This window comes from Felis catus, chromosome B1 (genome assembly GCF_018350175.1).
Source record: "Felis catus isolate Fca126 chromosome B1, F.catus_Fca126_mat1.0, whole genome shotgun sequence".
NCBI classification, from domain to species: Eukaryota; Metazoa; Chordata; class Mammalia; order Carnivora; family Felidae; genus Felis; species Felis catus.
In genome coordinates this window covers 68340214-68355850 of record NC_058371.1, presented here as the reverse complement: position 1 = coordinate 68355850, position 15637 = coordinate 68340214, and the positions used below count along the sequence as shown (strand labels likewise).

The following is a 15637-nucleotide window of genomic DNA, read 5'->3' as shown; positions in this document are numbered from 1 at the left end:
TCTCTTCAATAAAACGGTGTTGGGAAAACCGGACGGCCATATGCAAAAAAATGAAATCAGACCACTATCTTATACCACCTACAAAAATTAACTCTAAATTGACTATGGACTTGAATGTAAGATCTGAAACCATAAAACTCCTAGAAGAAAAAAAAGCACTAAACTCCTTGACATCAGTCTTGTAATTTTTTGTTTTTTTTTGTTTTTGGATTTGACTCCAAAGGCAAGGGAAACAAAAGCCAAAATAAATTACTGGGACCATATCAAACTAAAAAGCTGCATAGCAAAGGAAACCATCAACAAAATGAAAAGGCAACCTACTCAATGGAAGAATGTATTTTCAAATCATATACTTAATAAGAGGTTAATATCCACAATATATAAATAACTCATCCAGCTCAATAACAAGAAAAAAACCCACCAAAAAATCCAATTAAAATTAAAAATGGGCAGAAGATCTGAATAGACATTTTTTTTTCCAAAAAGCAAAACAGATGGCCAACAGGCACACAAAATGATGCTCAACATCACTAATCATCAGGGAAATGCAAATCAAGACCACAATGAGATATCTCCTCACACCTGCCATCAAATAGATAACAGAGGATGTAGACAAAAGGGAATCCTTCTGTACTGTGGGTGGGAATGCAAATTAGTGCAGCCACTACAGAATACAGTATGGAGGGTCCTCAAAAAAATAAAAAAATAAAAAAATAAAAAATAAAAAATAAAAATAAATAAATAAATATGATCCAGCAATTCCACTACTGGGTATCTACCCAAAGAAAACAAAAACACTGGGGCGCCTGGGTGGCTCATTCAGTTAAGCATCTGACTTTGGCTCAGGTCATGATCTTACAGTTTGTGGGTTCGAGCCCTGCGTCAGGCTCCATGATGATAGCTCAGAGCCTGGAGCCTGCTTTGGATTCGGTGTCTCCCTCTCTCTCTGTCCCTCCCCCACTCTTACTTTGTCTCACTCTGTCTCTCAAAAATAAATAAATGTAAAAAAAAAAAAGAAAAAAAAAGAAAAAAAAACACTAATTCAAAAAGATATATGCACCCCTCTGTTCACTGCAGCATTATTTACAATGTCCAAGATATGGAAACAACCTTAAGTATCCATCAAAGGATGAATGGATAAAAAAGCTGTGATAAATACGTATATTATAGAGTAATACTCAGTCCCCCCCCCCAAATGAAATCCTGCCATTTATCACAACATGGATGGAACTTGAAGGTGTTATGCTAAGTGAAATAAGTCAAAGACAAATACCACATGGTTTCACTTATATGTGAAATCTAAAAAGCAAACCAAACCAAATCCAGACTTATAAATACAAAGAACAGATTGGTAGTTGTGTCAGGGGACAGGGGTGTGTGTGTGTGTGTGTGTGTGTGTGTGTGTGTGTGTGTGTTGGGGGGGTGCAGTGAGTGAAGGGATCAAGTACAAACTTCCAGTTATAAAATAAATAAGTCATGGGGATAATGTACAGCCTAGGAAACACAATAAATAATATTGTATAAACTTTGTATGGTAATACAACTAGATAATAACTAGACTTATTGTGGTGATCATTTCACAATGTATAGAAATGGCAAACCACCATGCTATACACCTGCAACTAATGTAACATTGTATGTAAATTATACCTCAATTTTTAAAAATTATGTTTAGGAAACGTTTATAATAATGTAGAAATGTTTATGATGTCAAATATTGTCCTATGGTTCTAAAAACACTATATATTAAACATTATAAAAATTTGCAGAGCAAAATCTATAACAAGAAAAACCTGTGGGTTCATGGTCATTGTTTTGAGTTTGAGGAGTCATGAGATTCTTTCATCCATTCTTCTATATCTTCCAACTTCCCTATATAATACATTTATAATCAGAAGAACTACCAAAGAAGAATATTTCCTTCTACTTCTGGTGATGACAAATGTAGCTAAAGTTCCTATGAGCACAGTACCTGACAAACAGTTGGCTCTCAGTGAATGCATGAATACATCAACAACCGAATATTTGAGGGAAGTCATCTCATATTTTTTGCCCTACCAAGAAGCCCTGTCTCCTGCAGGGAATCTTGCAAATTGCTAGATTTCAGAGATAATGAGACATGGTTCTGCCTCTGGCCCTCAGGAGGAGGCTTCATCTCTGATGCTGATCCTGGGTCTAAATAGGCCTTTTCCTGGAGTAACCACAAACCATTCTTTCTGGCCTCATGTTTGAACACCAGGATCTGTACAGCTCATGTCAGCATCTTTGAATACAATTTAGAGTAGGGTACCATGTAGTTTGTAGATATTAGTCCTACAGAAAGAATTTGAGATGCCGACGCTTCAATTTAGTAGACTCACTGGTATCTTAAGGTCTTATTGTCTTTCTGATCTATCCTGATATTTCTAAGACCTGGGGGCTTTTTCAGAGGGCACTGGATGAGGCCATTCAGTAAGGCCAATGGTGACTGCAACAAGAACCATGCTGAGCCCTTAACTCTAGCTCCACTCTTATGACAACTGTATTAGGTAGGCATTAATATATATTTCCTGTAATAGATGAGATGAGGAATTCGGGTCAAATGACTTCCTCAATGCCAGGCAACCAGTACATGGTGTATTTTCAATAAATAGTGGGTCAGTATTATTACCATTATTATTATCACCCTGCCCAAGTCCCTGGAAAGAAGGATCACATCTTCAGCAGGCCAGTGCCTTGAAAAGTCTCCAAAGACCTGCAGGGGCTATGGCCACATGTGGGTGCTGTGAGACTCTAAGGCCAAGCCTGGGCTGGAGCATCCTCCAGGAATATAAGACTTGCCTGTTGACAAGGAACAAATACAAGACTTCTCAGACATCCACTAAGCTTCATCAGAAACTCCACTGTGAGGTGAGATCTCCAGCTCAGAAGCAACAGAGAACTGAAAGGAATGAAACCTGGGGAGGACGCTCCTCAGGCCTGTCCCTGGAGATGTGTTGGGTGGGCCCTGTCTCCCAGGCGTCCCTTCCTTTGCTCAGTCATTCCTCAAAGGTTTATAGATCACCTACTAGATGCTGGGGATAGAGCAGTGAACATGATAGACCAGAACACCTTCTTCAAAAAAGAGAAACTCAACCAAAAGTCACAACAGTGTGGAAAATGTCATAGTGGGGGAGAAGGGCACCTGTCCTTTTTCAGCAGACTCAAATAAGACCTCCTATAAGTACAGTTCTTTCTTTAAAACTGGAAGGAATTAGGAAAGGAAGAATGAGATCCAAGTGTTTTAGAATACTTGTTAGTGAATGCTTCCCACTTGATGGTTTCTTGTTCCTTTTTGGAGTGGAGAAGGTATATCTGCAGAGGCAGTGGGGCTGAAGTTTGAGCAAAGTGGAGAAGACTCCAAATAATTTTGAGTAAGATGGGACAAAGCTGTCCTGACATCTTGTACGGGGTGGGGGCTTGATGTAATCTAACCCAGGAATCCCCACTCCCATTGTATTCTATGTCACTAGAACTTCTTTGAGCACAAAGCACAACTCTACAAAGTTGAATATGAGTTTCTAGCAGAAGGTGAGGGTCTGGATCAGGGAAGGAGAACTCCAGGGAGGTATTCAGCTGATGTTTCTGAACACTACAAGGATGCCAAGTTACTGATATCCCAAGGCACACAGTATTTTCCAAGAAGAGACAATGAATTCTTAGGAGAAAGTCATGACTGAGGCACACTGCAGGCATCCAATCCTGACAGATAAGCTCCAACTTCTTGCCCAAGTGTACCATTAATGCATTTTTGAGTTGTTTCTAGTCCAGGTTCCTTTGAGGTCCTCGATAACTAACTCTCTAAATAATCTTCTGGGTGCTATCCCACTCATCAGTAAATTATGTTATGGTTTTCCCAAAGGAATTTGCTTGATAGCCTGACCTCAGGTGTTTTGGAAGTGATTCCTCCTTGTCTTTCTCCTCCCAAATCTGGAAATCAGTCTATTTCTGACCCTATCTCCAGGAGTACCTGGACATCAAGGCTGAGGAAAGGGAGGCTACCAGCTTTCACATGCCTGGTTGAGGGCACTTCCTAGAGACAGACCTCTTTTGAGCAGTGTATGAAGCTTTTGTTGGAAATCACAGTATGACAAGGTGAGGAGGAACAAATCCTTGGCATATATCTACTACCAGTAGAAAGCTAAAATGCACAGGCTTGACTAGTCAATGTCTGAAATTTCTAAGACAGAAGAAGCCAATCAACAGAAGTTATCTAGATATGAACTATGGTGGAGACAGTGTTCAGTAAGGTTGGGATTAAATCGTAACGAGTCAGAGCTAAATATGGTAGAGATGGAGTAGAGTTCTTGGTGGGGAATGACTGGGAAATGAGTCAGTAAAACCCATAGGGTGTGTCAAGTTTGTTGAGCAGTTGATATCTTGAGATTGGTGGGATCAGGGTAGCAGGTCTAGAGACAAAGTAAGGTCTGGGTGGACAAAAAGATCCAGTATCTGATTGTGCTCTGGAGAGGAAGGGAAAAGGCAAGTGGTGTGGCATGAAGGATGGTTCATTAGGAATGTGGAATACAGTGGCAGAAGGGGCTCCCAGGTGACAGAGAAGTCAAGCATAGAGGGAAAAGGGAAAAATGGGGGAAAGTAGTAGGGAGGATTCTTGGGTCACAGCTGAGAAAAACAGTGGTAGGGGTAAAAGAAGGTAAGTGGAAGAATAGAATGGCCAAGTGGCAAGGAAGGACATAAGGACAAAGGTGGTAACAGCCATCAGAAGGTTTAGAAAATGTGAGAATGTGGGGGCAATGGTATAATGGCCTTTGATGGCAGAGAGAAGACCACTGATAGTAGTTAAATGGGGAGTGGGTCTCAGTAGGATGGCGGGATACAATGAGAAAAAGGGAAACAGAAAGGATCAGAAACAAGATGGGGTCCAATGAGGGAAGATGAGCTTTTAAAAGTTACTTCAAGGACTCACACAGAAAGGCTGGCAATCAGGCCTATGCAGAGAGTGCTCAGGCAGAGGGCTAGTGACTGATTATCTGGAGGGTCTGGTGAGATGGAAGAGAATAGAGTTAGAGAAAACAGAGGAGTTATGGAAACCAAAGGGAAACCAAAGAGAGCAGCGGCTGCCACCTACTCCAAAGAGTAGTGACCTTCTGCAGAAACTATACTGCACACCTCACATCAGGGATCTTGCTATAATAGTTAAAGAAGCTTTAATGGTCAGAAAGCTTTCCCATGGGGGCGGCAGAAGGCAGAAGGTACAAACTGCACTCAGGATCAGAATGGGGACAGAAAGGCCTGGCAAACCAGGAAGGGATCAAATTCCCCACACCCTTTACATTACAATACACATTCTGTCATTCACCTTGAGGCTTTCTTTAATATTTTCTTCTTTATGGGTTTCCTAAACTCATGTCAACCTTAGGGCTGCACTTGGGCCCAGAATTACATGAACTATGTTAGAAAGAGATTAGGAAAGAGGCACGTGGCTGGCTTAGTTGGTAGGTAGCACATGTGGCTCTTGATCTTTGGTCCTCTTACTGACTTTGCAATGACACTGAAAGGCAAGAATAAAGGGCTGGAACCCAACTTTTGCACTCATTTCTCTAGGTGAGGTACAGATATGGATTATTTAAGATGAGTTTCAACATTAAAAATAATTGTACTTTCCATTCTTTCTATCAATCATTTTTAAAGTGGAAAAGAATATCTTCTATTTTTCCTTCTTTCAAAAACTCAGAGGATTTTGGGCCCAGAATTACATGAACTATGTTAGAAAGAGATTAGGAAAGAGGCACCTGGCTGGCTTAGTTGGTAGGTAGCACATGTGGCTCTTGATCTTTGGTCCTCTTACTTACTGACTTTGCAATGACGCTGAAAGGCAAGAATAAAGGGCTGGAACCCAAATTTTGCACTCATTCCTCTAGGTGAGCTGCAGACATGGATTATTTAAGAAAAAGATGACTTTCAACATTAAAAATAATTTCACTTTCCATTCTTTCTATCAATCATTTTTAATTTTTTTTTTCCACGTTTTTATTTATTTTTGGGACAGAGAGAGACAGAGCATGAACGGGGGAGGGGCAGAGAGAGAGGGAGACACAGAATCGGAAACAGGCTCCAGGCTCTGAGCCATCAGCCCAGAGCCCGACGCGGGGCTCGAACTCACGGACCGCGAGATCGTGACCTGGCTGAAGTCGGACGCTTAACCGACTGCGCCACCCAGGCGCCCCTATCAATCATTTTTAAAGTGGAAAAGAATATCTTCTATTTTTCCTTCTTTCAGAAACTCAGCGGATTTTCTGCATGTGGTCCTCAATTGAATTTTTAAGAAAATAGTTAATAGATTTTTTAGTACAGTTTTAGATTCACAGAGTAATTGTGCATAGTACATGGAATTTCATATTTCCTGACCATTCCCGCTTACTACTCTCCACACAGTTTCCCCTATTAACATCTTGCAATAGTGTGGCACTGTTTTTTATAGTTCATGAATCTATCCTGATGCATTATTCTTAACTATAGTCCATAGTTTAAAATAAAATTCACTCTTTATACAGTTCTATGGATTTGGACAAATGCATAGAGACACAGATTCACCATTACAGTTTCATATGGAATAGTTTTTCTGCCCTGATAATCCTCCAGGTTCCACGTGTGCGTTCCTTCACTCCCTCCCCCTGAAACTCTGGCAATCGTTGGATCTCTTTACTGCTTCTGTTGTTTGCCTTTTCCAAAAAATGTCATAGAGCTGGAATCACACAGTATGTAGCCATTTCAGACTGGTTTCTTTCACTTAATATGCATTTAGGGTTCTTCCATGATTTTCCTGGCTTGGTTGCTCATTTCTTTTTATCACTGAATACGATTCCACTATATGGATATACCACATTTTGGTTATCCATTCACTTTTAGAAAGACATCTTGGTTGCTTCCAGTTTTTGATGATTATGAATGGGCTGCTATAAAGCTTTGTGGATAAGTTTTTGTGTGGACAAGTTTTCTTTCTTTTTTTTTTTTTTTTTTTCAATATATGAAGTTCATTGTCAAATTGGTTTCCATACAACACCCAGTGCTCATCCCAAAAGGTGTGGACAAGTTTTCAACTCACTTGGGTAAATACGTGGGTGTACAACTGCTAGATTGTATGGTAAGACTATTATTCAGCGAAGAAATTGACAATTGTCTTCCAAAGTGATTGCATGATTTTGTATTCTCTCTTGCTTCCCAACCTCTTGAGCATTGGTATTGTCAGTTTCTTGAATTTTGACCCTTGTTACTAGGTGTATAGTGCTATCTCATTGTTACAATTACCAATTCCCTAAGGCCCAATGCTTGTTGAGCATCTTTTCATATGTTTATTTGTCATCTTTATATCTTCCTTGGTGAAGTGTCTATTCTTTTGCCCATTTTTAAAATGGGTTGTTGAGTTACTTATTGCTGGGTTTTAAAAGTTCTTGGTTTATTTTGATACCAGTCCTTTATCAGGTATGTTTTGCAAATACTTTCCCTAAGTCTGTGGCTTGTCTTTTCATTTTCTTAAGTGACTTTTTCAGAGCTTAAGCTTTTAATTTTAAACTTAGCAATTTTTTTCTTTCATAAATTGTGTCTTTGGTATTCTATCTGCAAAGTCACTGCCAAACCCAAGGTCACCAAGATCTTCTTCTAAGTTATCTTCTAGAAATTTTGTAGTTTTGCATTTTACATTTAGGCCTATGACTTAAACTTTTAAGTTAATTTTGTGGAAGATGCAAAGTCTGTGTCTAGATTCATTTTTTTTTTTTTTTTTTTTTTTTTTTGCAGGTTGATGTTCAGCTGTTCCAGTACCATTTGCTGAAAAGACTATCCTTTCTCCATTGATTACCCTTGCTCCTTTTTCAAAGATTAGTTGACTATTTTTGCACGGGTCTATTTCTGAGCTCTATTTTGTTCCATCAATCTATTTGTCTATTCTTTCACCAATACCCACTGCTATTATAGTTTTATAGTGAGTCTTGAAGTCAGGTACTGTCAGGCTTCTAACTTTTCTTCTTCAATATTGTGTTGACTATTCTGGGTCATTTGCTTTTTCATATAAACTTTAAAATCAATTTGTTGATATACACAAAATAGCTTGGTGATAATTTGATCAGGATTATGTTGAGTCTATAGATCAAGTTAGGAAGAATTGACATCTTAATAATATTGAGTTTTTCTATCCATGAACATGTAGCCTCTTTCCATTTGTTCAGAATGTCTTTGATTTCTTTTATCAGAGTTTTGTAGCTTTCCTAATACAAATTCTGTACATATTTTGTTAGATTTGTACCTAAGTACACATTTTTAAAGAAATTATTTATTTTGAGAGACAGAGAGCGAGCACCTGCATGAGTGGGGGGAGGGGAAGAGAGAGAATCCACAGCAGGCTCCATAGCATGGAGCCCAACATGGGGCTTGATCTCATAAACGGTGAGATCATGACCTGAACAGAAACCAAGAGTCAGTCGCTTAACTGACCGAGCCACCCAGATACCCCATTAAGTATTTCATTTTTTGAGGGGGTGCTAAGAATCACCCAAATAAACTAGTGTGTGCTATTGCCACCTCATGGGCATATCTTTTTCCTCAATCAGTTCCAAAATCCTCAAACTTGGTCCCTACAAGTAGATGTGATGATGGGGTTTTCGAGATGATCGGGAGGTCCACCCAGGTCAGTAAAATAGTCAGTTGGCCAAACAATCCTAAAAGGCCTTAAGTGGTTGGGACTCAAGATTTAAAACATCTCCATGTCAGTTTGGTATGGTGTTGCTGTGTGTTATATTATACTTTTTCTTTTTCATGGTTCCCCCTGTGTTTCAGTAGCCTCCCCAAGCAGTAGTGACAGTAATGGAGTGAACCCATATCACTGGAGTTGACTTTTGAGGTACAAGGTGCTAAATTGCCTAGGAAAGGAGATCAGTCTGAGTCCCCCACTAGGCCAGTGCTGAACACTGTAAGACTTGTGGGCTTGAATTTAAAATGGAGAGCACATGCCTCTGGACCAAGGGTGGGTTTTAGCTTGTATACACCTAGACACAGAAATCAATACTCCCTCCTTCAATTTCCCCCAAATGACAGTATTTATACAAAAATGATTTAGTGAGTAATGTAGTCTTTACTAAACATACTGTAAGGATGACAAAGAGCAAGAGAGATACTAATGCACAAATTAGGCAATAATTGGAAAAATCCCCTTTCAGCTATTCTGTTTCTCATGCACTTCCTTTTAAAAGTTTCAACTCTGTCTCATCCTGCGGATCCTTCTCTTCTCTCTCTCTCTCACTCAAGTTACTACTCTCCTGCCAACAATTAAAAATCTTGTCTTTTTATAACAAACAACTTTCCATGTCCTTCAAATATACTCACATCAACCCACATATCCATCCCGATTTGTGGAGCAGGATAGATATCCTGTTTTAACACAATCCAAGCTTTTAGGAGTGTAATTTAGATTACATATAGCAATACCTTTTGTTAGTTTTGAATCATATCTATGGATACTTCCTCTATAAAGGGTTTTTCAATTTCTCCCATCTACTTTCTAACATTTCACCCAAATCTCTATTGGCTCCCAAGTATTTTTTTTCTTCTAAGGTCATATATTTTATGGAATTCTAATTTTTCTTATAAAAATAAGTCCAATCAAAAATTCTGCTATTAAAAATATATTCTCATGAAATCACTTCATATGTGATGGAGATAAATGCACCATATAGCAGCCAGGCTATAAAATTTAAAAAATTTTTTAAAGATATAATTTGCACAGAGTAAAGTTTACCTTATGAATTTTAATTTTCACCATTCTCTCTACTGTTTGAGTTTTGACAAATGCATACAGTCACATAAACAACACATTAGTCAATATACAGAATATTTAATCATCCCCAGAAGTTCCTTCAATCCTTTGGTATCAGACCCCTTCCTTGCATTGTAGGCTATGGCAAATACTAATGTTTTCTGGTACCGTGGTCTTTCCAATCCCAGAATGTTAAACAGAATCGTACAGTATGTAACATTTGAGTCTGGCTTCTTTCATTTAATATAATGCTTTTGAGATGTGTCCAGGTTTTTATAAGTATCAGTAGTTAATGACATTTTATTACTGAAAAGTATGCCACTGCGTGGTTGTATCACAACTGGTTTATGCCTGAAAACGCTGATGGAAGTGGAGAAGGTAAAGGGACTTAAGTACAAGGTTTATACATTTCACTTGAAGTGGTAAAATCTTAACAGCAGTAGACGGTGATAAGTTACATATGTAGACGTTAATGCCTAGAGAAACCACTAAGAAAACTATACAAAGTGATTTGTATACAAAAACACTATAAGTAAATTAAAATAGAACTCTAAAAAAAGTTCAAGTGGGGTGCGTGGGTGGCTCAGTCGGTTAAGCATCTGACTTCACCTCAGGTCATGATCTCATCGTAGGTGGGTTCAAGTCCCACCTGGGGCTCTGTGCTCACAGCTCGGAGCCTGGAGCCTGCTTCGGATTCTGTGTCTCCCTCTCTCTCTGACCCTCTCCCACTTGCATTCTGTCTTTCACTCTTTCAAAATAATAAACAAATATTTTTTAAAAATTAAAAAAAAAAGTTCAAGCAATCAACAGGAATGCAAGAAAAAAAGAAACACGGGATCAAAAAAGAAACAAAGAGAAAACAAATAATAAAAAGGCAAACTTAAGTCCTAATATGTCACTAATTAGTTTAAATATAAATGTTCTAAATACTACCAATTAAAAGGCTGAAGTTAGCAGAGTGGACAAAATATATAACTCAACTATATTCTCTCTACAAAAAACTTCAAACATAGTGACACAGATAGGTTAAAAAAAAAGAAAAATAATTGAAAGAAAAAATGCAGATATTAACCTTAAAAAAGGGATGGCCTACATTTATATCAGATAACACAGACTTCAGAGAAACAAAGAAATTTCTTTCAAATTAAATTACTAGAGATAAAGAGAGACATTACACAATGATAAAAGGATAAATCCACCAAGAGAACATAGCATTGTTGAATGTGTATATATCGATTGCTTCAAAAATGCATGAAGCAAACACTAGTAAATCTGAAAGGAGAAACAGATTTCAACGCTCCATAAAACAACAGCAGAATACACATTTTTTTAAGCACCTATAGAACATCACCAAGATAGACCATTATCCTGGGTCATAAAACAAACCTTTACAAATTTGAAAGAACTTAAATCACACAAAGTATATTCTTTGATCATAATAAAATCAAGCTGGAAGTCAATTAAAGAAAAACAACAGAAAAATCTCCAAACATCTGAAAATTAAACAACATGCTTCTAAATAATCCAAGGACCAAAGAAGTAGTATCAAAGGAAATTTTAAAATACACAGAAATGAATGAAATGAAAACTCAACATATCAAAATCTGTGGGATATCGCTCAGATGGTGTAGAGAGGAAAATTTATATTACTGAATGCTTGCATTAGAAAAGAGGAATGATCTCAAATCAGTGAGTTAAGCTCCCACCTCAACAACCTAAAGAACAGCAAAATAAACCTAAAGCAAGCAGAAGGAAGAAAATAAAGAGCAGCAATCATTGTAATTGAAAACATCAAAACAACCGAGGGGGAAAAAAAAATCAATGAAACAAAGATCTGGTTCTCTGAAAAAATAAAAAAAAAACTTATAAGACTCTAGCAAGATCGGCAAAGAAAAAGACATACATCTCCAATCAGGAATGAAACAGTGTGTCACAATAGAACCTACCGCCATTAAAAGGATAATCAGGGAATTCTATAAACAAATTTACAGTCATAAATTCAACAACTATGACAAAATGAACTAATTCTCCCCAAACCATAAACTTTCAAAAGTTAGCAAAGATGAAACAGATAACCAGAAGAGTGTTGAGCTGTTTTCAGTGGATTGCTCTGGCAGCAGTGAGAGGAAAGAATTTAAGAAGGAACATCTGTAATAAAATCAGTTAGGCAACTACTGCAGTTTGAGAACTGATGAGGGTTTGAACTACCATGGTATAATAAGAAATGAGAGGAGAGACAGATTTAGGAAATACGTAGAAGACAAAATCAGCAAATCTTGGTGACTGATTAGTCGTGGAAATTACACAGGGACAGGAATATAGGATAGTTCATATGTCTCTTGCTTGGATGAATGGGTGCTATTAGTTGACTTTACTACGAAAGTAAGAGCGGATTAGTAGCAGAAGATAATGGGCTGGGGTTTGAAAATATTAGGTTTAGAGTTCGTCTGGCAAATTGAGGTCGAGGATATTTAGCGATCAATTTGCTTTTGAGAAGTTTGAAGCTCAGAGAAGATAGTACTAAAAGAAGCCACATAAATGGATTACTGGATATTGTGGTATATATTTGGTCTTTGTTCCTCATTCTGGCACAGAATGCCTAAAACTCTTCTCATTTCTCGAGGGATAGGGGGTATAGGAGCATCTTTTATGATATTTGTTCTTAGTCCTATGTTCCTGACACAAAAGCTTCTAAGACCTTGAAATCTCTGAAGTGATGACTATCTTTTGGCATGCTGATGAGCAGACTCCTGGCTGGGGGCTCCCCAGATAGCTTCAGAATGGGAGCTGGTCACCCCAAAGACCAAGACATGATTAAAAGGTTGGAATTTTCACCCAACTCCCTCACCTCAACCCATGTCTGGGGAAGGAAGAGAGGCTGGAGATAGAGTTTAATCACCAATAGTTAGAAATTTAATTAATTATGTTTATACAATGAAACCTCCATAAAAACTCTAAATGATGAGGTTCAGAGAGCTTCTTGGTTGGTGAACACACAGATGCTGTGAGGGCAGTGCACCTAGAGAGGACATGAACAATTGTGCTCCTTCCTTATACCTCCTTGCCCTATGCATCTCTTCCATTCGTCTATTCCTGAGTTGTATCTCTTATAATAAACCAGTAATAGTAAGTAAACTCTTTTCCTAGGCCCTGTGAACTGTTCTAGCAAATTATCAAAACTGAGAAGGGGTTGCAGAAACCCCCAATTTATAGCTGGTAGGCAGGAAGTACTGGGCCCCAGGACTTATGACTGGCATCTGAAATGGGGCAATTTTGTGAAACTGAGCCCTTAACCTGACTGCCAGTAACTCTGGGATAGTGTGAGAACTGAATTGAATTGAAATGTTGGACACCCACCTGGTGTCTGGTCAGGTGGAAAACTGATTGTTGGTGTGGAAACACCCACACATTTGTTTTCAAGGTGTGGGAATAAGAAATGGATCACGGTAGATCTCACTGCAAAAAACTCTAGAGGCAGATGATCAGTGGCTAAAATGCAAAACCTTGGGTAAGACATAATCTGAACGTCAGAAAAAGCTTTATGCTTTCTGGAATAAAATACTTTCTGGAATAAAATGTTATATATAATACATAAGGATTTAAAGCCAAGTATTAAGTCAAAAAATTGGAAACTATAAGAACGTCAATGAGAAAGAATGGTTAAGTTGGCATAGTATATCCCTTGCCAGAATGATACAATAATACATACTATTAGTCATTGTTTCAATACTGGCACGTTGGGAATCTATAGAGTTCTTTCTTTTACTTTTTTAAATCTTTCCAATTCAGTATATTACTACGTGAATAATAGGGGGAAAACCTGTTAAAAAACATACAAAACACAAAACTTCCTTCTGATGAGGGCCAGGAGGAGGAAAATGTTTACCCTTGGCCCAGAAAGCTGACCTAAAGCCTGCAAGGTGTTCTTTCTTTCTTTCTTTCTTTCTTTCTTTCTTTCTTTCTTTCTTTCTTTCTTTCTTTCTTTCATATTTATTTTGAGAGAGAGAAAGAGAGAGAGCAAGGGAGGGGCAGAGAGAGAGAGAGGGAGAGAATCCCAAGCAGGCTCTGCTCCATAGGTGCAGAGCCCAAGCAAGGCTGGGGGTGATGCGGGCCTATCTCAAGAACGGTGAGATCTTGACCTGACCTGGGATCAAGATTCCAGCGCTTAACCCACTGAGTCACCCAGGCACCCCAAGCCTGCATAGTTTCAATAAGGATCAAAATACCTGCTGGTTGCTACATTCTTTAAGTGTCTCATGACTGCCTGTGTATCTCACTGATATTGAACTGAAAAGCACCAGAGAAATCTTGCAAAAGTAGTTTTTACCAGCAGAAATTCAAAGAAGTTCCAAGAAACTTTTGTAATTTGATATTCCCTTTATGCTCCCTTCACTTTATTTACTAAGTTTAAAACCCAGCCTCACACAGCAAAAAGTGCAGCTCTTTCTGCTCTGGGGTGCTGCCCCTGTGCTACTTAAATATACTTACTATGTTGCACCTTAACAACCCAAGAAATTCTTTCTTGACAGTGGGGCATCACTTGGACTCACTTCGACTTCTAGTGAAGAAAGATTTGACAACAGTTCCTACCTAGAACAGTACCTGACCCATAGTAGGTTCTCAATAAATCAAGAATGTATCAATCTCGGGGCACCCGGCTGTCTCTCTCAGGTAAATGATGGACTTTGGCTCAGGTCATGATCTCACAGTTCATGAGTTCCACCCCTGCAACGGGCTCCAGGCTCTGTGTTGACAGCTCAGAGCCTGGAGCCTGTTTAGGATTCTGTGTCCCCCTCTCTCTCTGCCCCTCCCCTGCTCATGCTCAGTCTCTCTCTGAAAAATAAAAAACTACATATATATATATATGAACGTATCAGTCTCTGAGTCTGCAAAGGCAGTCGCCTTAGACTTGTTCTACCCTAACCCAAAGAAAGGCCTGCGGCCCAGACCCCAGAACACTGGGGAGCTCTGGAGACTCACTGGACACAGCCACAGTACGGCCATATGGCAACTGCAGCAGGGCCCCAAGCCCAACCTTTAACTCCGCTGGTGTAAAAGCACCTTTCTTGTTCATGCCACTGCTCACCAACCCTATCAGATCGGTATTAATATGTCCCAGCAGAGCTGAGATCTGAGACGGCTCAGTGACCTACCCAAGGCCCGGCAGCCAGGGTCCCGAGTATCTGCGGTAAACAGGAGTTCTGAGGGCCACGATGCTGGCGAGCTCCGACGACCGCCAACCTCCTCTGCTGCGGGCTCAGTTTTGAGCACGGCCTCCAAGACCTTCCTCTTCAGCGACCAGAACTAGGCTGTTGTATGGGGGGGGGGGGGGGGGGGGGCGTGCCTTAACAAGGCCAGCGGTCTCAACGGCCTCGTTGGCGCCGACCCCCATGTGCCTGGCAGAATCATGGCATTACTGGCTGAAAGATCCCTCTAGGTGTCTCCAAAGCCCGCTCTGTGAGCGTCAATCGACAATTCTTGTTTCACAAAAGTAAAGGAGACTACTCTCAAGACTCTGAGGGGAAACCTGCAACCTACTCAAAGTCAGAGGAGCGCTCCGCTCAGGCCCCGCCCCTCGACGTGGCCCCGCCCCTGGTTGCCACCGCCCTTGACGGCACTGCCTTCAGACTTCAGGCCCAATTGGAACCCCAGCCCATGTGTTCCTCCTAATAGTTCATTCCTTTCCCCAGGCTAGAAGATAAGCAACAGATGCTGGAGATAAACCCCTGTAACAAAGGGATAGGCACAGTTCGTGTCCTAACGGAGGAAAGATAATTAAGCCAAAAGTGATGAGGCACCTGGGTGGCTCAGTGGGTTAAGACTCCCACTCTTGATTTCAGCTCAGATCAT

The 15637-nt window shown here is 39.7% G+C and overlaps 1 long non-coding RNA gene across 8 annotated transcripts in view; it reads right to left on the bottom strand.

Annotated features, from left to right (window-relative positions):
• Positions 1-15363, bottom strand: part of LOC111560140 — a 152517-nt gene extending 137154 nt beyond the window's left edge. For 4 of the 8 annotated variants that reach the window (XR_006596610.1, XR_006596615.1, XR_006596614.1 and 1 more), the window contains exon 1: positions 14941-15362. This is a non-coding gene — a long non-coding RNA (uncharacterized LOC111560140). Of the gene's footprint in view, positions 1-14940 lie in introns of all 8 variants that reach the window. The other 4 variants (XR_006596613.1, XR_006596617.1, XR_006596616.1 and 1 more) reach the window with 2 other exon arrangements.
• Between the last annotated feature and the right edge of the window lie 274 nt (positions 15364-15637).